This window comes from Pithys albifrons, chromosome 4, assembly GCF_047495875.1.
Source record: "Pithys albifrons albifrons isolate INPA30051 chromosome 4, PitAlb_v1, whole genome shotgun sequence".
NCBI lineage: Eukaryota > Metazoa > Chordata > Aves > Passeriformes > Thamnophilidae > Pithys > Pithys albifrons.
In genome coordinates this window covers 99,641,739-99,655,723 of record NC_092461.1, presented here as the reverse complement: position 1 = coordinate 99,655,723, position 13,985 = coordinate 99,641,739, and positions in this window count along the sequence as shown.

The window sequence follows — 13,985 nt, the reverse complement described above, 5'->3', positions numbered from 1 at the left end:
AGAAAGGTGAACTGCTGGACTGACTTAAGCTCTGAATTGCCTATGGTGATGTGAGGATGATGGAAGACTTCTTGAGGTGCAGGTTGGTAGAGAACTTCCGTCTTCCTCAGGCTGACTTCCAGCCCAAAAAGCTCAGCAGCCTCTGCAAAGCAGGATGTGAAGTGCTGCAGAGATGATCAGTGTGAGCAACGAGGGCGGCATCATCAGCCATGCTGGTGAGAACACAGCTGCGCTGGGCAGGGCATGTCTCCAGGATGGAGGATCACCCACTGCCCAGGGCACGTCTCCAGGATGGAGGATCACCCACTGCCCAGGGCACGTCTCCAGGATGGAGGATCACCCACTGCCCAGGGCACGTCTCCAGGATGGAGGATCACCCACTGCCCAGGGCACGTCTCCAGGATGGAGGATCACCCACTGCCCAGGGCACGTCTCCAGGATGGAGGATCACCCACTGCCTCCCAAAGATTGTGCTCTGTGGTGAACTCGCCACCGGCTGCCACAAAAGAGGAGCCCCGAAGAAGAGATACAAGGACTCCCTGAAACAACACCTCAGCCTTGGCCACATTGACTGCCACCAATGGTCCACTCTGGCCTCCAATCGGGATTCATGGAGACACACCATTCACGACGCTGCTGCTTCCTTTGAGAATGCACGGAGAGTCAGTCTGGAGGAGAAAAGACAACGCAGACAGAACCGTTCCTTGCCAATGTCACCCAGGGAGACGTTCCCTGTGCCTTTTGTGACCGGACCTGCCTATCCCGTATCGGCCTTTTCAGCCACCAGCAGCTTGCAGCAAGCCTGGGTAGTGCCTTTCCCAAATCTTCGTTCACGAAGCCCAGTCATGACAACTTGGCCTATACTGAATCAGAGCTGGAACACTGAAAACTGAAAATAAACTCTTAAACTAAAATAGACTCATGAAAAGGATCAGACAGTTAGAAAATACTGTAAGCCTCAGCACTCAATCTATTTTGAGAGATGTTTCAGGTATAACTCTCAGCCATCTCAAGGGATTAAAGCTTTGATAGCATCTCTTGTACTTGCCAGAAAGATAAAAATAAGATCCAGAGGATGGAAACTGAAATTGGAGAAATTTAAAAAATGTTGACAAATGTACATACTTCCAGCAGTAAGAGTAATTGGCCACTGAGAGAGCTAAGCAGGAGCTGGTAGGATTTCCTACCTGCATAAACTTCTTTTTCAAGATTAGTAGTTTTTCCGCGAGATGTTATAGTATGGTCAGAAATCAATTCTTGTAATTTTCCTATATATGAAATTGATCTAAAATGATTCTTTCCAGCTTTGTATTTTTCATTTGTGAAATTTGGTCAGTTTAGGAAATATGCTGTTATCCAGGTGCCTATAGTGTATTCGGTGGTCATATCTAATAATATCCTGACTTTCTCTGCTTTACTATTTTTTTTTTATTACTTGAAAGGTAAAACAACATATCTCAGAGCCAGCAAACCAAACAAAATCATTTAATCTAAAGAGCTTTTCTTGCTATTAACACTGGTATTTTTTTGCCAAATAAAATAGAATAATTAAGTGTCTGAATGAGGAAGTAGTCAGGAGGCACGCTGGCTTTTTGCTACACTAGAGGTATCCACAAATAAGCACCCATAGTTTTACAAGGCAGAGGCAAACATCCAGCTTCCTGCTCTACTATGCTGCATGGGATCCCTTTCTGAAAGCCTACAACAAAGTTTTGAAAGGCATCTTCTGTCTTAAAGAGTACCATGTAGTTTAAAGTACTCAAAACATCTCCAAGCAATTTGAGATAAATGTTGGTTAGACAGCAAGCATTTAACAGAGATCAGATAACACCTGATGAACTGATCCCTTGAACCTGAGACAGCAGAGCCCTTGACCCTGAGTCAGTCCCTGAATGGTATCACAATCTGTATGCAAAGAACTTATTATTTCCTCTATTTATTTCATTAACTTTATAGTTGGGTTTTTTTTTTCTCCACTATAGCATTCAAAAAGTTATATAGGAGGAAAGCTCTGCATATGCTTCAGGTATTTGGCATCTTTCATATAATGAAATCCTGCTGTTTATGACATGCAGAAGCAAACAGAGTATTCTAAGCATATTTGAGTAAATGTAATACTGCTCGTGTGAAATAAGCAGTACCTAAAATGGACTGAGATTACAAGTTTGAGTTTCAGTCCAGGGATGATGATGACAAATTTGAGAAATAGATGTATGGAGGTATTTTTTCCCCCTATATATTATTTCTGATTAATCCTGCATAACTCTTTGTTGCTCTTAAACAGTCCTGGATTATCTTCTTTTTTTCCTAGTCTAACACCTGTAATTTACTGACGAATACATTGTATCTCTTGAAGCTCACCCTAAGGAGTATTAATCTAAGGGAGCTCCCAGAGATTTTTGGATTTGGCTGTTCTACACTGCAATGTAGAGCATGGTGGCTGCCACTCTGAAAGGGGAGACACCTTCATCAAAGAAGGAAAATCCCTGTTTCAGCTTAGGTTGGCAAACCAACTTTCCTAATTTAAACTGAAGACTCAAACTGACATTAGACCTTAAAGAAAAGAGAAACTGAGTACAGCAGTCAGAGCACAAGAAACAAAAGCCTTGATGAGGCAGATGTGAGTTCAGCAGCAGACAGAGACGTTGAAGAGAGCCTGATATTACACTGAAAGATGGAGACAGCTGGATTGGCCAGTCTGTCTATACAGACACAGGCCCCTATTTAAAAAAAAAACCAGAAGGTATAACTCCAGTTAGAAAATTGAGGTTATGCTGTATGTCTGTCCTAGTTCAGCAGGAGGGACCAGCTAACCCTGTGTGTGGGTGATCAAAGCTGTGTATTCTACCCCCTCTATTCATTCCCCAAGGTCAATGGGCCATCAGCAGCAGCTGCCCAGGGAGCCATTATCACCTTCACACCCAGCCTGAGGGGGCGGAGCTGCCAATGGGCCATCAACAGTTCAATACCCCCTGGCTCCCAGAGTCAATCACCCACTGTGTGAGTCCCCGCCCAGGGGGAGGGACTGGGTGCTCCCTGAGGGTACATAAGTGGTGGGTAAGAAGACCTCAGGAACTTCTCTTTGGATCCAGAGGAGCAGCAGGACCTCGACAGGAGGAGATCACCGCTCTCGCCCAGACCACAGCCCTCGCCTGCACCAACAGGTTTTTCATTTCCTTTTGCTCTGGACTTGGGGGAGCCACAGGGGTCTCAGCACAAGGGCAAACAAACCCCCTTGGGTTTGTGCCCCAGGACACTGGGTTATACTGCTGGGGTTTTGTGAGTTGGAAGCAATTTCCCTTTTGTGTCAGTGTTGTTATTGTAATATTATTATTAAATTTTAGCTCTGACTTATAATCTCTCTCGTGGTGAGTTCATTTCCCCTGCTGGTTCACCTTTAAACCAGCACACCAGTGGAATGTCCTCTACTCATACTATATCAATATACTGCTTTTGATATCATAATGTGGTATTGCTTTTGTAATCCCTAAATGCTGTTTGTTTGTTCCTAGCTGAGCTCTAAAATACTTCCTAGATATTTAAAATTGTCACGAGCTGACAAGGAAAAGCTGAAACCAACAACACGTATCATTTTAAATGTTTTATGATAGTAAAATGATGTTGCATAATCTTGTCCCAGGAGACACAGAGAGGGAAACAAGACACCTGAGAGGACTTAAACAGGCTCAGAATTTTGAATGAGAAGCTCCTGTTAAGGTATCTCTCTGAGATACATGACTTGCATTGGGAACACTGTGAGCTTCCCATGTGATGTATATTTCATGCCATTATGTTCTGCAAAATTTAGAATTTTGCTAGATTATTGAAAAAAAATACAAAGGTAGGATGTTTAGTTATGCTTCTTGCCAGGATGCTTTTACAATTTAATGAAGAAATATGTACAATTAAAGAAATAATACCTTTTTAGCTGGGTTATATGCTTTGAGAGACAGGTTTTCACTGTTTTTTCCTGTGAATACCATACATCCCATGATTTTTGGACTTAGATCAGCTCCATCATTTTATGCACTTGCATGTCTGTTAACATTTTATATAATATTTTTATTTGCATCGCTTGTTTTAAAGTACTAAAAACAGTTCCTGTTCTAGCCTTGCAGGCCCTTATTTCTTCATATTTTAATCTAGTAATAAGAAATATAAATATTAACACTCTTTCATACGAAAGGCTGCTTAGTTTCTGAAAAGAGGTCTCTATCAGTTCTCCCTTTGCATTTGACAGTACGTGCCTCTCTCTTCTCTTCAGACCATGGCACCTTTCTGTGATTTTGTTCTAAGGTTTTAAAGTATTACTTATGCCATCTACTGTAACTGTGTTGAATCACTATTTCTGAGCAATGAGCTGAACATAACTGCTCTAGAACTCTGTTCATAGTTCCCTTACTTTCATTTCAATACAAAGACCAAACCTGAACTGCAAATTTTTATGCTCTTAAACTAAACTTTTTTGTTCCAAGGGTTGTTCTCTCAGTAAACAAACCCCTTTCTGTTAGGAAAGCTCTCCACCTGTTTCGAGCAAAAGAGCTGGGAACACAACATACACTGCTGAATTTCATTTAACCATTCCAAAAAGGTGTTCAGGGTAGAGCATGCTGAAATTCCTGAGCTGGCTATTAGCACACAGGCAATGTGTGCTACGAAGCACACGTTGCTTCTGGAGAGGCACTGAAGAATCTGGAGAAACACAAAGTCTTTCTTCAGAAGAGCTCGCATTGTTTGCTGAAATTGTTCAGGGTGTATCTGCCTGATTGCATGAGGGTGAGATGAACTTCCCTGCTTTGTAAGCTGCTCGAGTCACTTTGATGTGGTGCTTTGCCTGAACCAATCAAGCCATTCTCACTTGTGGTTTTGATTTTTTTTTCATTTCCATGTATTTATTTGGTTGGGTTTTTTTTTTGTTTTTTTTTAAGGTACTGCATTATAATATACTATACTCAACTGGAGGAGGTACCATTACTGTGAGCTTGACTACTCCTTTAGCTTTCCTTCTTTGTTCCTGTATCATCTAGTACGTTTGCAACACCAGAGACTCCCCTGTCAGGCCTTTCATTCATTCGTTCGTTCATTCATTCGTTCATTCATTTGTTCGTTCGTTCGTTCATTCATTCGTTCATTCATTCGTTCGCTTGTTCATTCATTTGTTCATTCGTTCATTCATTCGTTCATTCATTCGTTCATTCATTAGTTCGTTCATTCGTTCATTCATTCGTTCGTTCATTCGTTCATTCATTCGTTCATTCATTCGTTCGTTCATTCGTTCGTTCATTCGTTCGTTCATTCGTTCATTCGTTCGTTCGTTCGTTCATTCATTCGTTCGCTTGTTCATTCATTTGTTCATTCGTTCGTTCGTTCGCTTGTTCATTCGTTCATTCATTCATTCGTTCATTCATTCGTTCATTCATTCGTTCATTCGTTCGTTCATTCATTCGTTCATTCGTTCATTCGTTCGTTCGTTCGTTCGTTCGTTTGTTCATTCATTCGTTCATTCCTTCATTCCTTCATTCGTTCATTCATTCGTTCATTCATTCGTTCGTTCATTCGTTCGCTTGTTCATTCATTTGTTCATTCATTCATTCATTAGTTCATTCGTTCGTTCATTCGTTCGTTCATTCATTCATTCGTTCATTCGTTCGTTCATTCATTCGTTCATTCGTTCATTCGTTCCTTCATTCCTTCATTCCTTCATTCCTTCATTCCTTCATTCCTTCATTCATTCCTTCATTCCTTCATTCCTTCATTCCTTCGTTCATTCCTTCATTCCTTCGTTCGTTCGTTCGTTCGTTTGTTCGTTCGTTCATTCATTCGTTCATTCCTTCGTTCGTTCGTTCGTTCATTCCTTCGTTCGTTCGTTCATTCGTTCGTTCGTTCGTTCATTCATTCATTCATTCATTCATTCATTCATTCCATCCTGGCTCATAACCTGAATATAATTTTCAAAACATTTATCATCTTTTATCATTAAGCAATCTTATGTAATATATATTATATTTCACCATCCACAATTCCTGGTCTTTCAGAAGTAAAATTCCTTGAGTTAAAGACATCAACCCACACTTTGTACCTTCATGCTAATTTCAGATAGCATTGTCTGCATCCTCCTTTTGCACTTTGTAACATAATTCTATGGGGGATTTTGGTACCCTGAAGACTGTTCCTATAAAGCAAATCACAAAATAGATTGGAACTGTTTCTAGCTCATTAAATTAGCTAAGGAGATAACATCCCTTCAAATAATTGGAAGAAAAATTTTTATGGAAAATTTCAATCGAAAAATGATATATCCAGCAAAATTTTAGGCTTCAGTTTTTTCTGGACATTCTAAACAGAAAATGCTTTTCTGACACAAGAATAACTTGCTCAAGATAATTCTGTATTGGGTTCCAGTTTAATATATAAAAGTGAATTGATCACTGGACTAAACTAAATTATTACCTAATATTTAAATACTTTAAATAGAGAACTACTTAAAAATACTTAAATACCCAAAAAGCAAAATGCTGGAACAAATTAAATTATACTAATGATAGCTTTGTCCCTGCAGTGAGGCTAAAAGAAAAGGAAGCACTAAATACTATTACTGTTCATTTATAAGAACACCAGATAATACTTAACACTATTTTAATGGGATGTCTTTCATTCCAAGTAGGGAGCAGGTTAATTTTAAAACTTTTGATTTTGACAAACTCAAGAAGCTTAAAACCTGAGAAATTCAATCCATCACTGTTTATAATGGGTCTGAGAACACCTGGGCAATGGCCAGGGTCCTAGGCAAGAGAGGCAGTGATGTGCTTTGATAATTACTGCTTTTGACCATTAACCTGGTAAAGCTGGTATCTATTCTAGGAAAAAATCCTGAGGAACTGGATGAGGGAAAATCTCCTGCTAAACTTCATATGTCTATGGAGTCCCCAGGTACTGGAAACCATGATTTAAAGAAGTCTGCAAGTTCTTCCTCCAAATAAGATCTGAAGACTTGGCAGTAATCTGAGACAGCTGCCAGTTTATTAAGATAAATTAGGAGAGATTTAACAATGGATTAGCCCATCCTGATTTAGGAAATGGAGCCAAAGCAAACTCCCTGAGATACATCTGTGTGTAGATGCACTGCAGTCATATAATCTGTCTTTGAAATTCATAGCCTGAGTATGACATTTTCTCACAAGAAAAATACATCATATATTTTAATATGTGAGTTATTCAACCATAAGAAGATCACAAAATGCTGAAGAAAGAATTTTGAAGTCAAACAGAAATGCTTCCTTTGCCATGTTGAACTAGTCACACCTCTAGTAATTTTTTTATTTTTTTTTGCTTGCAAAAATGCCTGCTGTTGTGAGGCCCCACCAGAAATCCTCCTAGGAAAGTACAGCCAAGGAATGACAAAAACAATGATGTAATCATACCCTTTTCTGAGCATATTCTTTATCAAAAAGCTATGTGAGGCTGACATGAGGGAAAGAAATTTTTTAGAGTGAAACATAAATAAAATCTTGAATAAGCCTGGTTGATATTAATAGCTCTTATTACCTGCACATCTGCAATGGTTTCATATCATTGCACAGACTCTTGGTGCAACCTACGAGTCTCTACACTTGGTCTGAATGGGAAAAAAAGGAACCAAGCACCCACATTTGTGTAATAAAGAAAGAGGTTTTTTCAGTGGAAAACAAATATTGATGCTGCCTTTGAATTTTCCAAAGAAGTTGGATACAGAAAGAAAACACCTCTGGCTTTATCAATGGGCTTATTGAGTATACTGCTTTAAAACAGGAAATATTTTTATTATCTTTTAGCACCAGCTTTCAAGCAGTCAAAAAGAGCCATATGAAGTTTGTACTAAACTCTCAAAGTGGTGTAAAATGTATAGATCAGTAAGACAATAGCACAATGTCAAATATTATTTTCTACAACTCTAAATGGTAGTACTAAGTATGAACCTTATGAAAGGATTATGGTTAACACTATAATTCTGTACACAGATGTAGTACAGTACAGAAAATACTTTTGCTGCTTTTCTTTAGTTTCTTCACCATCCCTTTAATCTCTATTGTAAGATTCACACTTCATTTAAGAAGAAAAATTTCTGTGAACTGGAGGATGTGCTTAATGGGGCTTTGATTCACCTTCACTTTGGTCCTGAGCACCTTATAAGACAAACACTCGTTAGAAGCAGTAAAGAAGGAGATAAATCTCCAATTAAATAAATATAGAAACAGTTACACTTGCATCTTTCTATGTTTCTCTTTTCAGTTTATGTGAAGAATGATCTCTGAAGTTGTAAGAGTTTTGACCTTGGTTCTCTGAAATAGTTTGACATGGAAGTTGTGACATACTTGAGGATAAGGTACAATGACATTTTCTTACTAGTTTTTGTTACTTTACTTAGTGCCTTCTTTCTTCTGGTACCTTGAAGAAGTAATACCATTTCTACCCTAAAATTTTCTGCAAAGAAAAGGGAAAAAAGTGTCTAATAAGTTTCATTTGCATTATGGTCTCATGGTCTCTCAAATTTATTTATACATTCTTTTTGTATTTTTTCCTGCTCCATCCTACAATGATGGTTTATAATATTAATTTCCTTGGAATACTGCAATTCACAATGAGACAAAATAGCTACATAACCTGCCTGACCAGTAGTCTGACAAACCACTGGTTTCTCTTTCCTATGATAGTTTCTTCTTCAAATGCAGGAATAGAAATTGATTTTTGTTCCCTGATGGAGCCTAGATTCTTGGCAGTGAAGGTATCTGACTGGTGGATATACAACAGACATTTTTTATTAAACAGAATCAAGTGCATAATGAGGAGTCTAGAAGACAAAGATAGTAGGAGCACTGGAAAAGGTGATGGAAAATATGTCATAACATCATAGAATCATACAAACATTTATACTGAAAAGACCTTTAGGAATCCAACAATTAATCCAGCTCTACAAAGTCCAGCATGACTGAACAATGTGCATAAATGCCACACCTAGACATCTTTTAAATAGCTCCAGGGATGGTGACTCCACCACTTCCCTGAGCATCCTGTTCCAGTGCTTGAGAACCTTTCAGCAAAAACGTTTTCCTAACATCCAACCTAGACCTCCTCTGGTGCAACTTGGTCTATTTTTTCTTGTCTTGCTACCTGGGAGAAGAGACCAACACCCACCTTGTTACAATCTCCTTCCAGGCCATAGTAGAGAGCAATAAGGTCTCCTTTCAGTCTCTTCTCCACACTAAAAAACTCAAGCTCCCTCAGCCACTCCTTAAATGACTTGTGCTCTAAACCCCAGATCCTTTTCTACTGGGCTGCTTCTTAGACACTTTTCCCAAGGCTGTGTTCCATGAGTTTGTTGTGAGCCAAGAGCAAGACCTGGCACTTTGCCCTATTGAACCTCATATAATTGGGCTTGACCCATCAATCCAGCCTGTCCAGATCCCTCTGCAGAGCCTCCCTACCCTCCAGCAGGTCAGCCCTCCCACTCAGCTTGGTGTCATCTGTGAACTTACTGAGAATGCACTTGATCCACTTGTCCTCATCATTTTTAAAGGTTCTGTACAAAGCTGGCCCCAGTGCTGAGCCCTGGGTAACACCACTTGTGACTGAATGTAACTCTGCTCATCACCACTCTCTGGGCTTGATCATTCCTTCGGTTTTTTACACAGACAACAGTACACCCATCTATGAGCAGAGTTTCCCCAGGATAATGCCATGGGGAAAGGTGTCAAAGTCTTTACTGAAGTCCAGGTAAACAAACATCCACAGCCTTGCCCTCCCTCACTAGGCAGGTCATCTTATCATAGAAGGAGATCAGGTAAGACAAGCAGAACCTGACTTTCATAAAACTGTGCAGATGGCAGTAGCCAGACTGAATTCTAGGTGGGCTTTGATCCTGCTAATTCTCTCTCAGCATAACCTCATGACATCATTTTAGTCCTTCTGATTTGCCTCTGCCATCTTCCAAATGTTACAAGCTCTCCTGTTTTCCCTGAATTTCGGTCAAATCTCTCTGTTCAGCCAGGCTGGTCTTCCCTGATGGCTCATCTTCCAGCACATAGGAATGCCCTGCTCCTGAACCTTTAGGATTTCCTTCCTGAATAATGTCCTGCCTTCCTGGACTCTGTTGCCCTTCAAGGCTGCCTCCCAAGGGACTGTCATCAACATTTCCACACTGGCAAAAGCCTTCTCTCTGGAAGTCCAAGATATGTGTTCTGGTGACCACCCTCCTTATCTGTCAGAGTCTAAAACTGTCATTTTGTGATCACTGGTGATAAAAGTCTAAAGGTAGTCAGTGAATAGAAAGTATTTAAATGTTTACATATTAAAAAAGTCATTGCTTGCAGCGCCATCCTGTGGCTGTGTGAATAAACTGCAAGGGCCAAGCAATTCATTCAGGCGAGGTTTGTTCTTGTAGGAAAGGTTTCCGTCCTCCAGGTCATATTACTGATTTAAAAAGGCATAAATTTATTTAAAGTGTCAGAGAAATGCAAAAAAATTAATAATTAAATATATTCTCTGCAAAGCTGCCTCTTGTCTAGGAGTTCTGTACTTCAGAAGTGATGAATGCAAGAATGTTCTCTGTATCAATCTCTACCTAAATGGTTTACAGAGGAAGAGCACAGAAATTTAAATTTATGCACATGTTGCTTGAAGCTGAAGGAAGATCCAGTCCACTTGAATTAGACAACTGTACACAGATAATAATCATGACCTGCAGCTGGGTTAGTGGAGAGGCAGGTACTGGATGCTGTAACATCTCAAAGGCCGTGTTTGCTGCCTACTGTCAGGGTTCAGAGGAAGCAAGAATTCCTGCCTGCTTCCTGGTTGGGCTGTCTGAGGGAACTGGATTTATTTAGCCTGAGAAGAGAAAGGTAAGGAGATTCCTGTGTGCTGTGTTCAAATACCTTAAGAAGGATTATGAAGAAGACCAAATTGGCTATTCTCAGAGGTACATTGTGGAAAGTTGAAAAGCGTGGTCATAAATTGCAACAAAGAAAGGTCTAGATGAATGTGGGGAAAAATATTTTCACAAGAAGAAATTATCATTGTTGGAGACTTTCAGAACTTAACTGGGCAAATCCAAACCAACACAGTCTGGCTTTGAAGCTACTTCTGCCTGAAGCCAGAAGTTGGACAGTGACTTCCAGACATCCTCTCCAACCTATGTTTTCCTTTGATTCTATTTTCTTTCTGGGGGCCTATGCCTCAAAGGACATCTTTGGTTCAGAAATTTCTGAAGTATAGGGGAAAAATGCCAATATTTTGTCCCTGGCTTTCCAGTCATAATCATGGAGTTGCTACTACACTGTGTTACCAGAAACATGTTAAACATTGGAATATTTTCCAATGATTATCAGTATTTCTCTCAACTTCATCACACATGTAAGGCTGAGTGTGATAACTATTGTGCTGTAAACTCCATATATTCACTTTCATTTATAGATTGACAAACAATACACGCTCATCGTTGCTTCTATGTCTTATTTTCTTCTAAATTCTGGAATATTGATTAATCTACTGCACTTTACCCTTTGGCTCCCAGCATGAAAACAAAGCAGAGGACCAAATATAAACAGAGTAAAGTAGGTAAAGTCATGTTGGACTAAGTAGACTAGTCAAATGGCTTGAAATATTCTGTGTTGAACAGTTTAACTGCACTGATGATTTTTCTGATGTGATGTTGATTTTTGCTGTCAGAATGTTTGGGATGAGGTTTGGTGATGAACACTGGGTAATTCAATTGTCTTCCAGACAGCTGCTCTTGGTTTGCAGCATTAAAAATGGGAAAAAATAGCTCATTTTGTTTGATTGTATCATCTGCTGGTCTAGGAAAGCTACAGACTGTAAAGGTTTTTTGCTTGGCTACCGTGTTTACAGAAACATTTGTGGTATCATTGCTGCTCTAAGAAGGACACAGAGATGAAAACCAAAGTGTAACTTCTGCTTAACTGATCCTTTGACATCCAATTATCAGAAATCTGGTTGCATGTGTTAGATGAGTGCATTCTATCAGAAATCCAAATAAATAATAAATGTTGGCTGAAACATATAAAACCTTTGCTATTTTACTTTTTTTGCTTTTTTTTTTTGTCTAGAGGGAGGCAAATTAGATGAGAGAAGCAATGTATAAAGTGAATTAGGATTTAACTGTGTGATTGCTTTCTAAGTTCAAATCCATTTGGGAATGCAGCAGCAAATTACAAGGAAGGGAATAACCCAGACTGAGCAATTTAGTCAAGGAAAAATAGGCTCACAAGACACAGATGTCAAAGTAAGACAAAAGAAAAAAATATGAAATCAATTAAACTCTAAGTTTCACACTATTTTCTGATTGCTATTAGTACTGACAATAAATATACCGGCTGCTTTTCAGAGTCATGTAGAAATCTAGATTTTCTTCTGATGAGTTTGCATCCTGAATTAGCTTTATAAAACCATCAAGTAGTGGGCAATAAGATAAGAATTCCACACAGTGTGTTGCTAATTAAGTACTTTGTCCAGAACAGCCACCACCATCCTGGTGAAGCTAAACAGGGAGAGCAAGGCATTGCACTGCCTTCAGTGTGGTATTTGTTTCTTGTTGTTTCCCCATGGATCAGAAAAGCTGAGAATGTGTTAAGATGTTCAGGTATAATTTAGTATTTAATTGCAAAGAGTTGCAAATGATACTTCTGCATTAAATCATCATCAAGTTTGAGAAATTAAATTTTTCCTTGTCAGTTAAATGGGTTGGTCACAGCTGTGAGGAGACTGCTATTATTTCAACATTAGAACTAGAAGTGTAGTCTCCAGAGGCCTTACTGTTAGTAGCAACAAAATACAGCTGTTTTGTGTACTGCTTTTCACAAAGAAATTATTCTCAAATAATAATAAAAACAAAATAATAAATATAAAATAATAATAATAAAATAAAATACCAAATGTGATAGACCTGGAAAGGAATTAAACATGAAAGAGCAACTCTTTGCAATAACTATGCATTTTCACTATGACTTCAGACCTACACTTAGTAGTTGGTTCATTTATTCACCAGATAACCCAAACAAATATTGCGTTCACTCTCAACCATTTCATTAACAGGGAATGTCAAGTTCCTTCTGGATTCTCTAACTGACCAAATTAAAAAAAGAGACTAAAAGGTACAGATGTCTCAAGGCAAACTGTTTTTCTATTTACACGTGGGCATCTACACCAGTTTAAATTGCACTTGAGATGTGAATAAGACATATTTTTTTGTCAGTGATGGTCTTAATACTCGAGTTAGTTCTGGCATCTGAATAAACAGAACTGCTAATCTTAGCCAGCAGATTGTTTAAATGTCATAACCACATAAATAATGTAATAAAATTAATAGTTCAATGAAACAAGATAGCTCAGAGATCAGGTACTGATCAAACTCTGTTTAATGTGGGATACATTGAATCTAACAGTGGAACATGCTGGACTTGCATAAAACATATAAAAATTAAAGGAATTATTTCCTTTTTTTCCTGTTGCATATTTGTCATACTTTAGGAGATGTTGACCTGTTCTTTTTTCCTACTGCTGTTTCTAACTCAAACACCTCTGCAATGTGTGACTTAAGCTATCAGGGATTCAGTTTTCTTCTCCCTCTGATGTGAAGAATTTGCTTGAAAAGCAAATGTATATAAATGTAAGTGCTGCCACATACAACCTAGTATTTCCCATGCTGAATGTAAAAAATTAACTGCAGTTATTGCTGCTGTTAGTTGAGCTACTGGGGCATGATAAAAGGGAAAGAAGTGCTCATAACATCAAGAGTAAATTATAAGAGGTTTTCTTTGAAAAGTAAATTACATGCCAGAGAACAGATACTTTAGCTACCAGTAATTGTATCACAGTTCCGTGCAGCAGGGCATTTATGTGACAAGTGGTCTCTTGTTGGAGGACAGTTAATAGATGAGGACTTTATTAAGTGGCAGAAATATAATAAACGATGGGTTGATGACGACGCCGAAGTG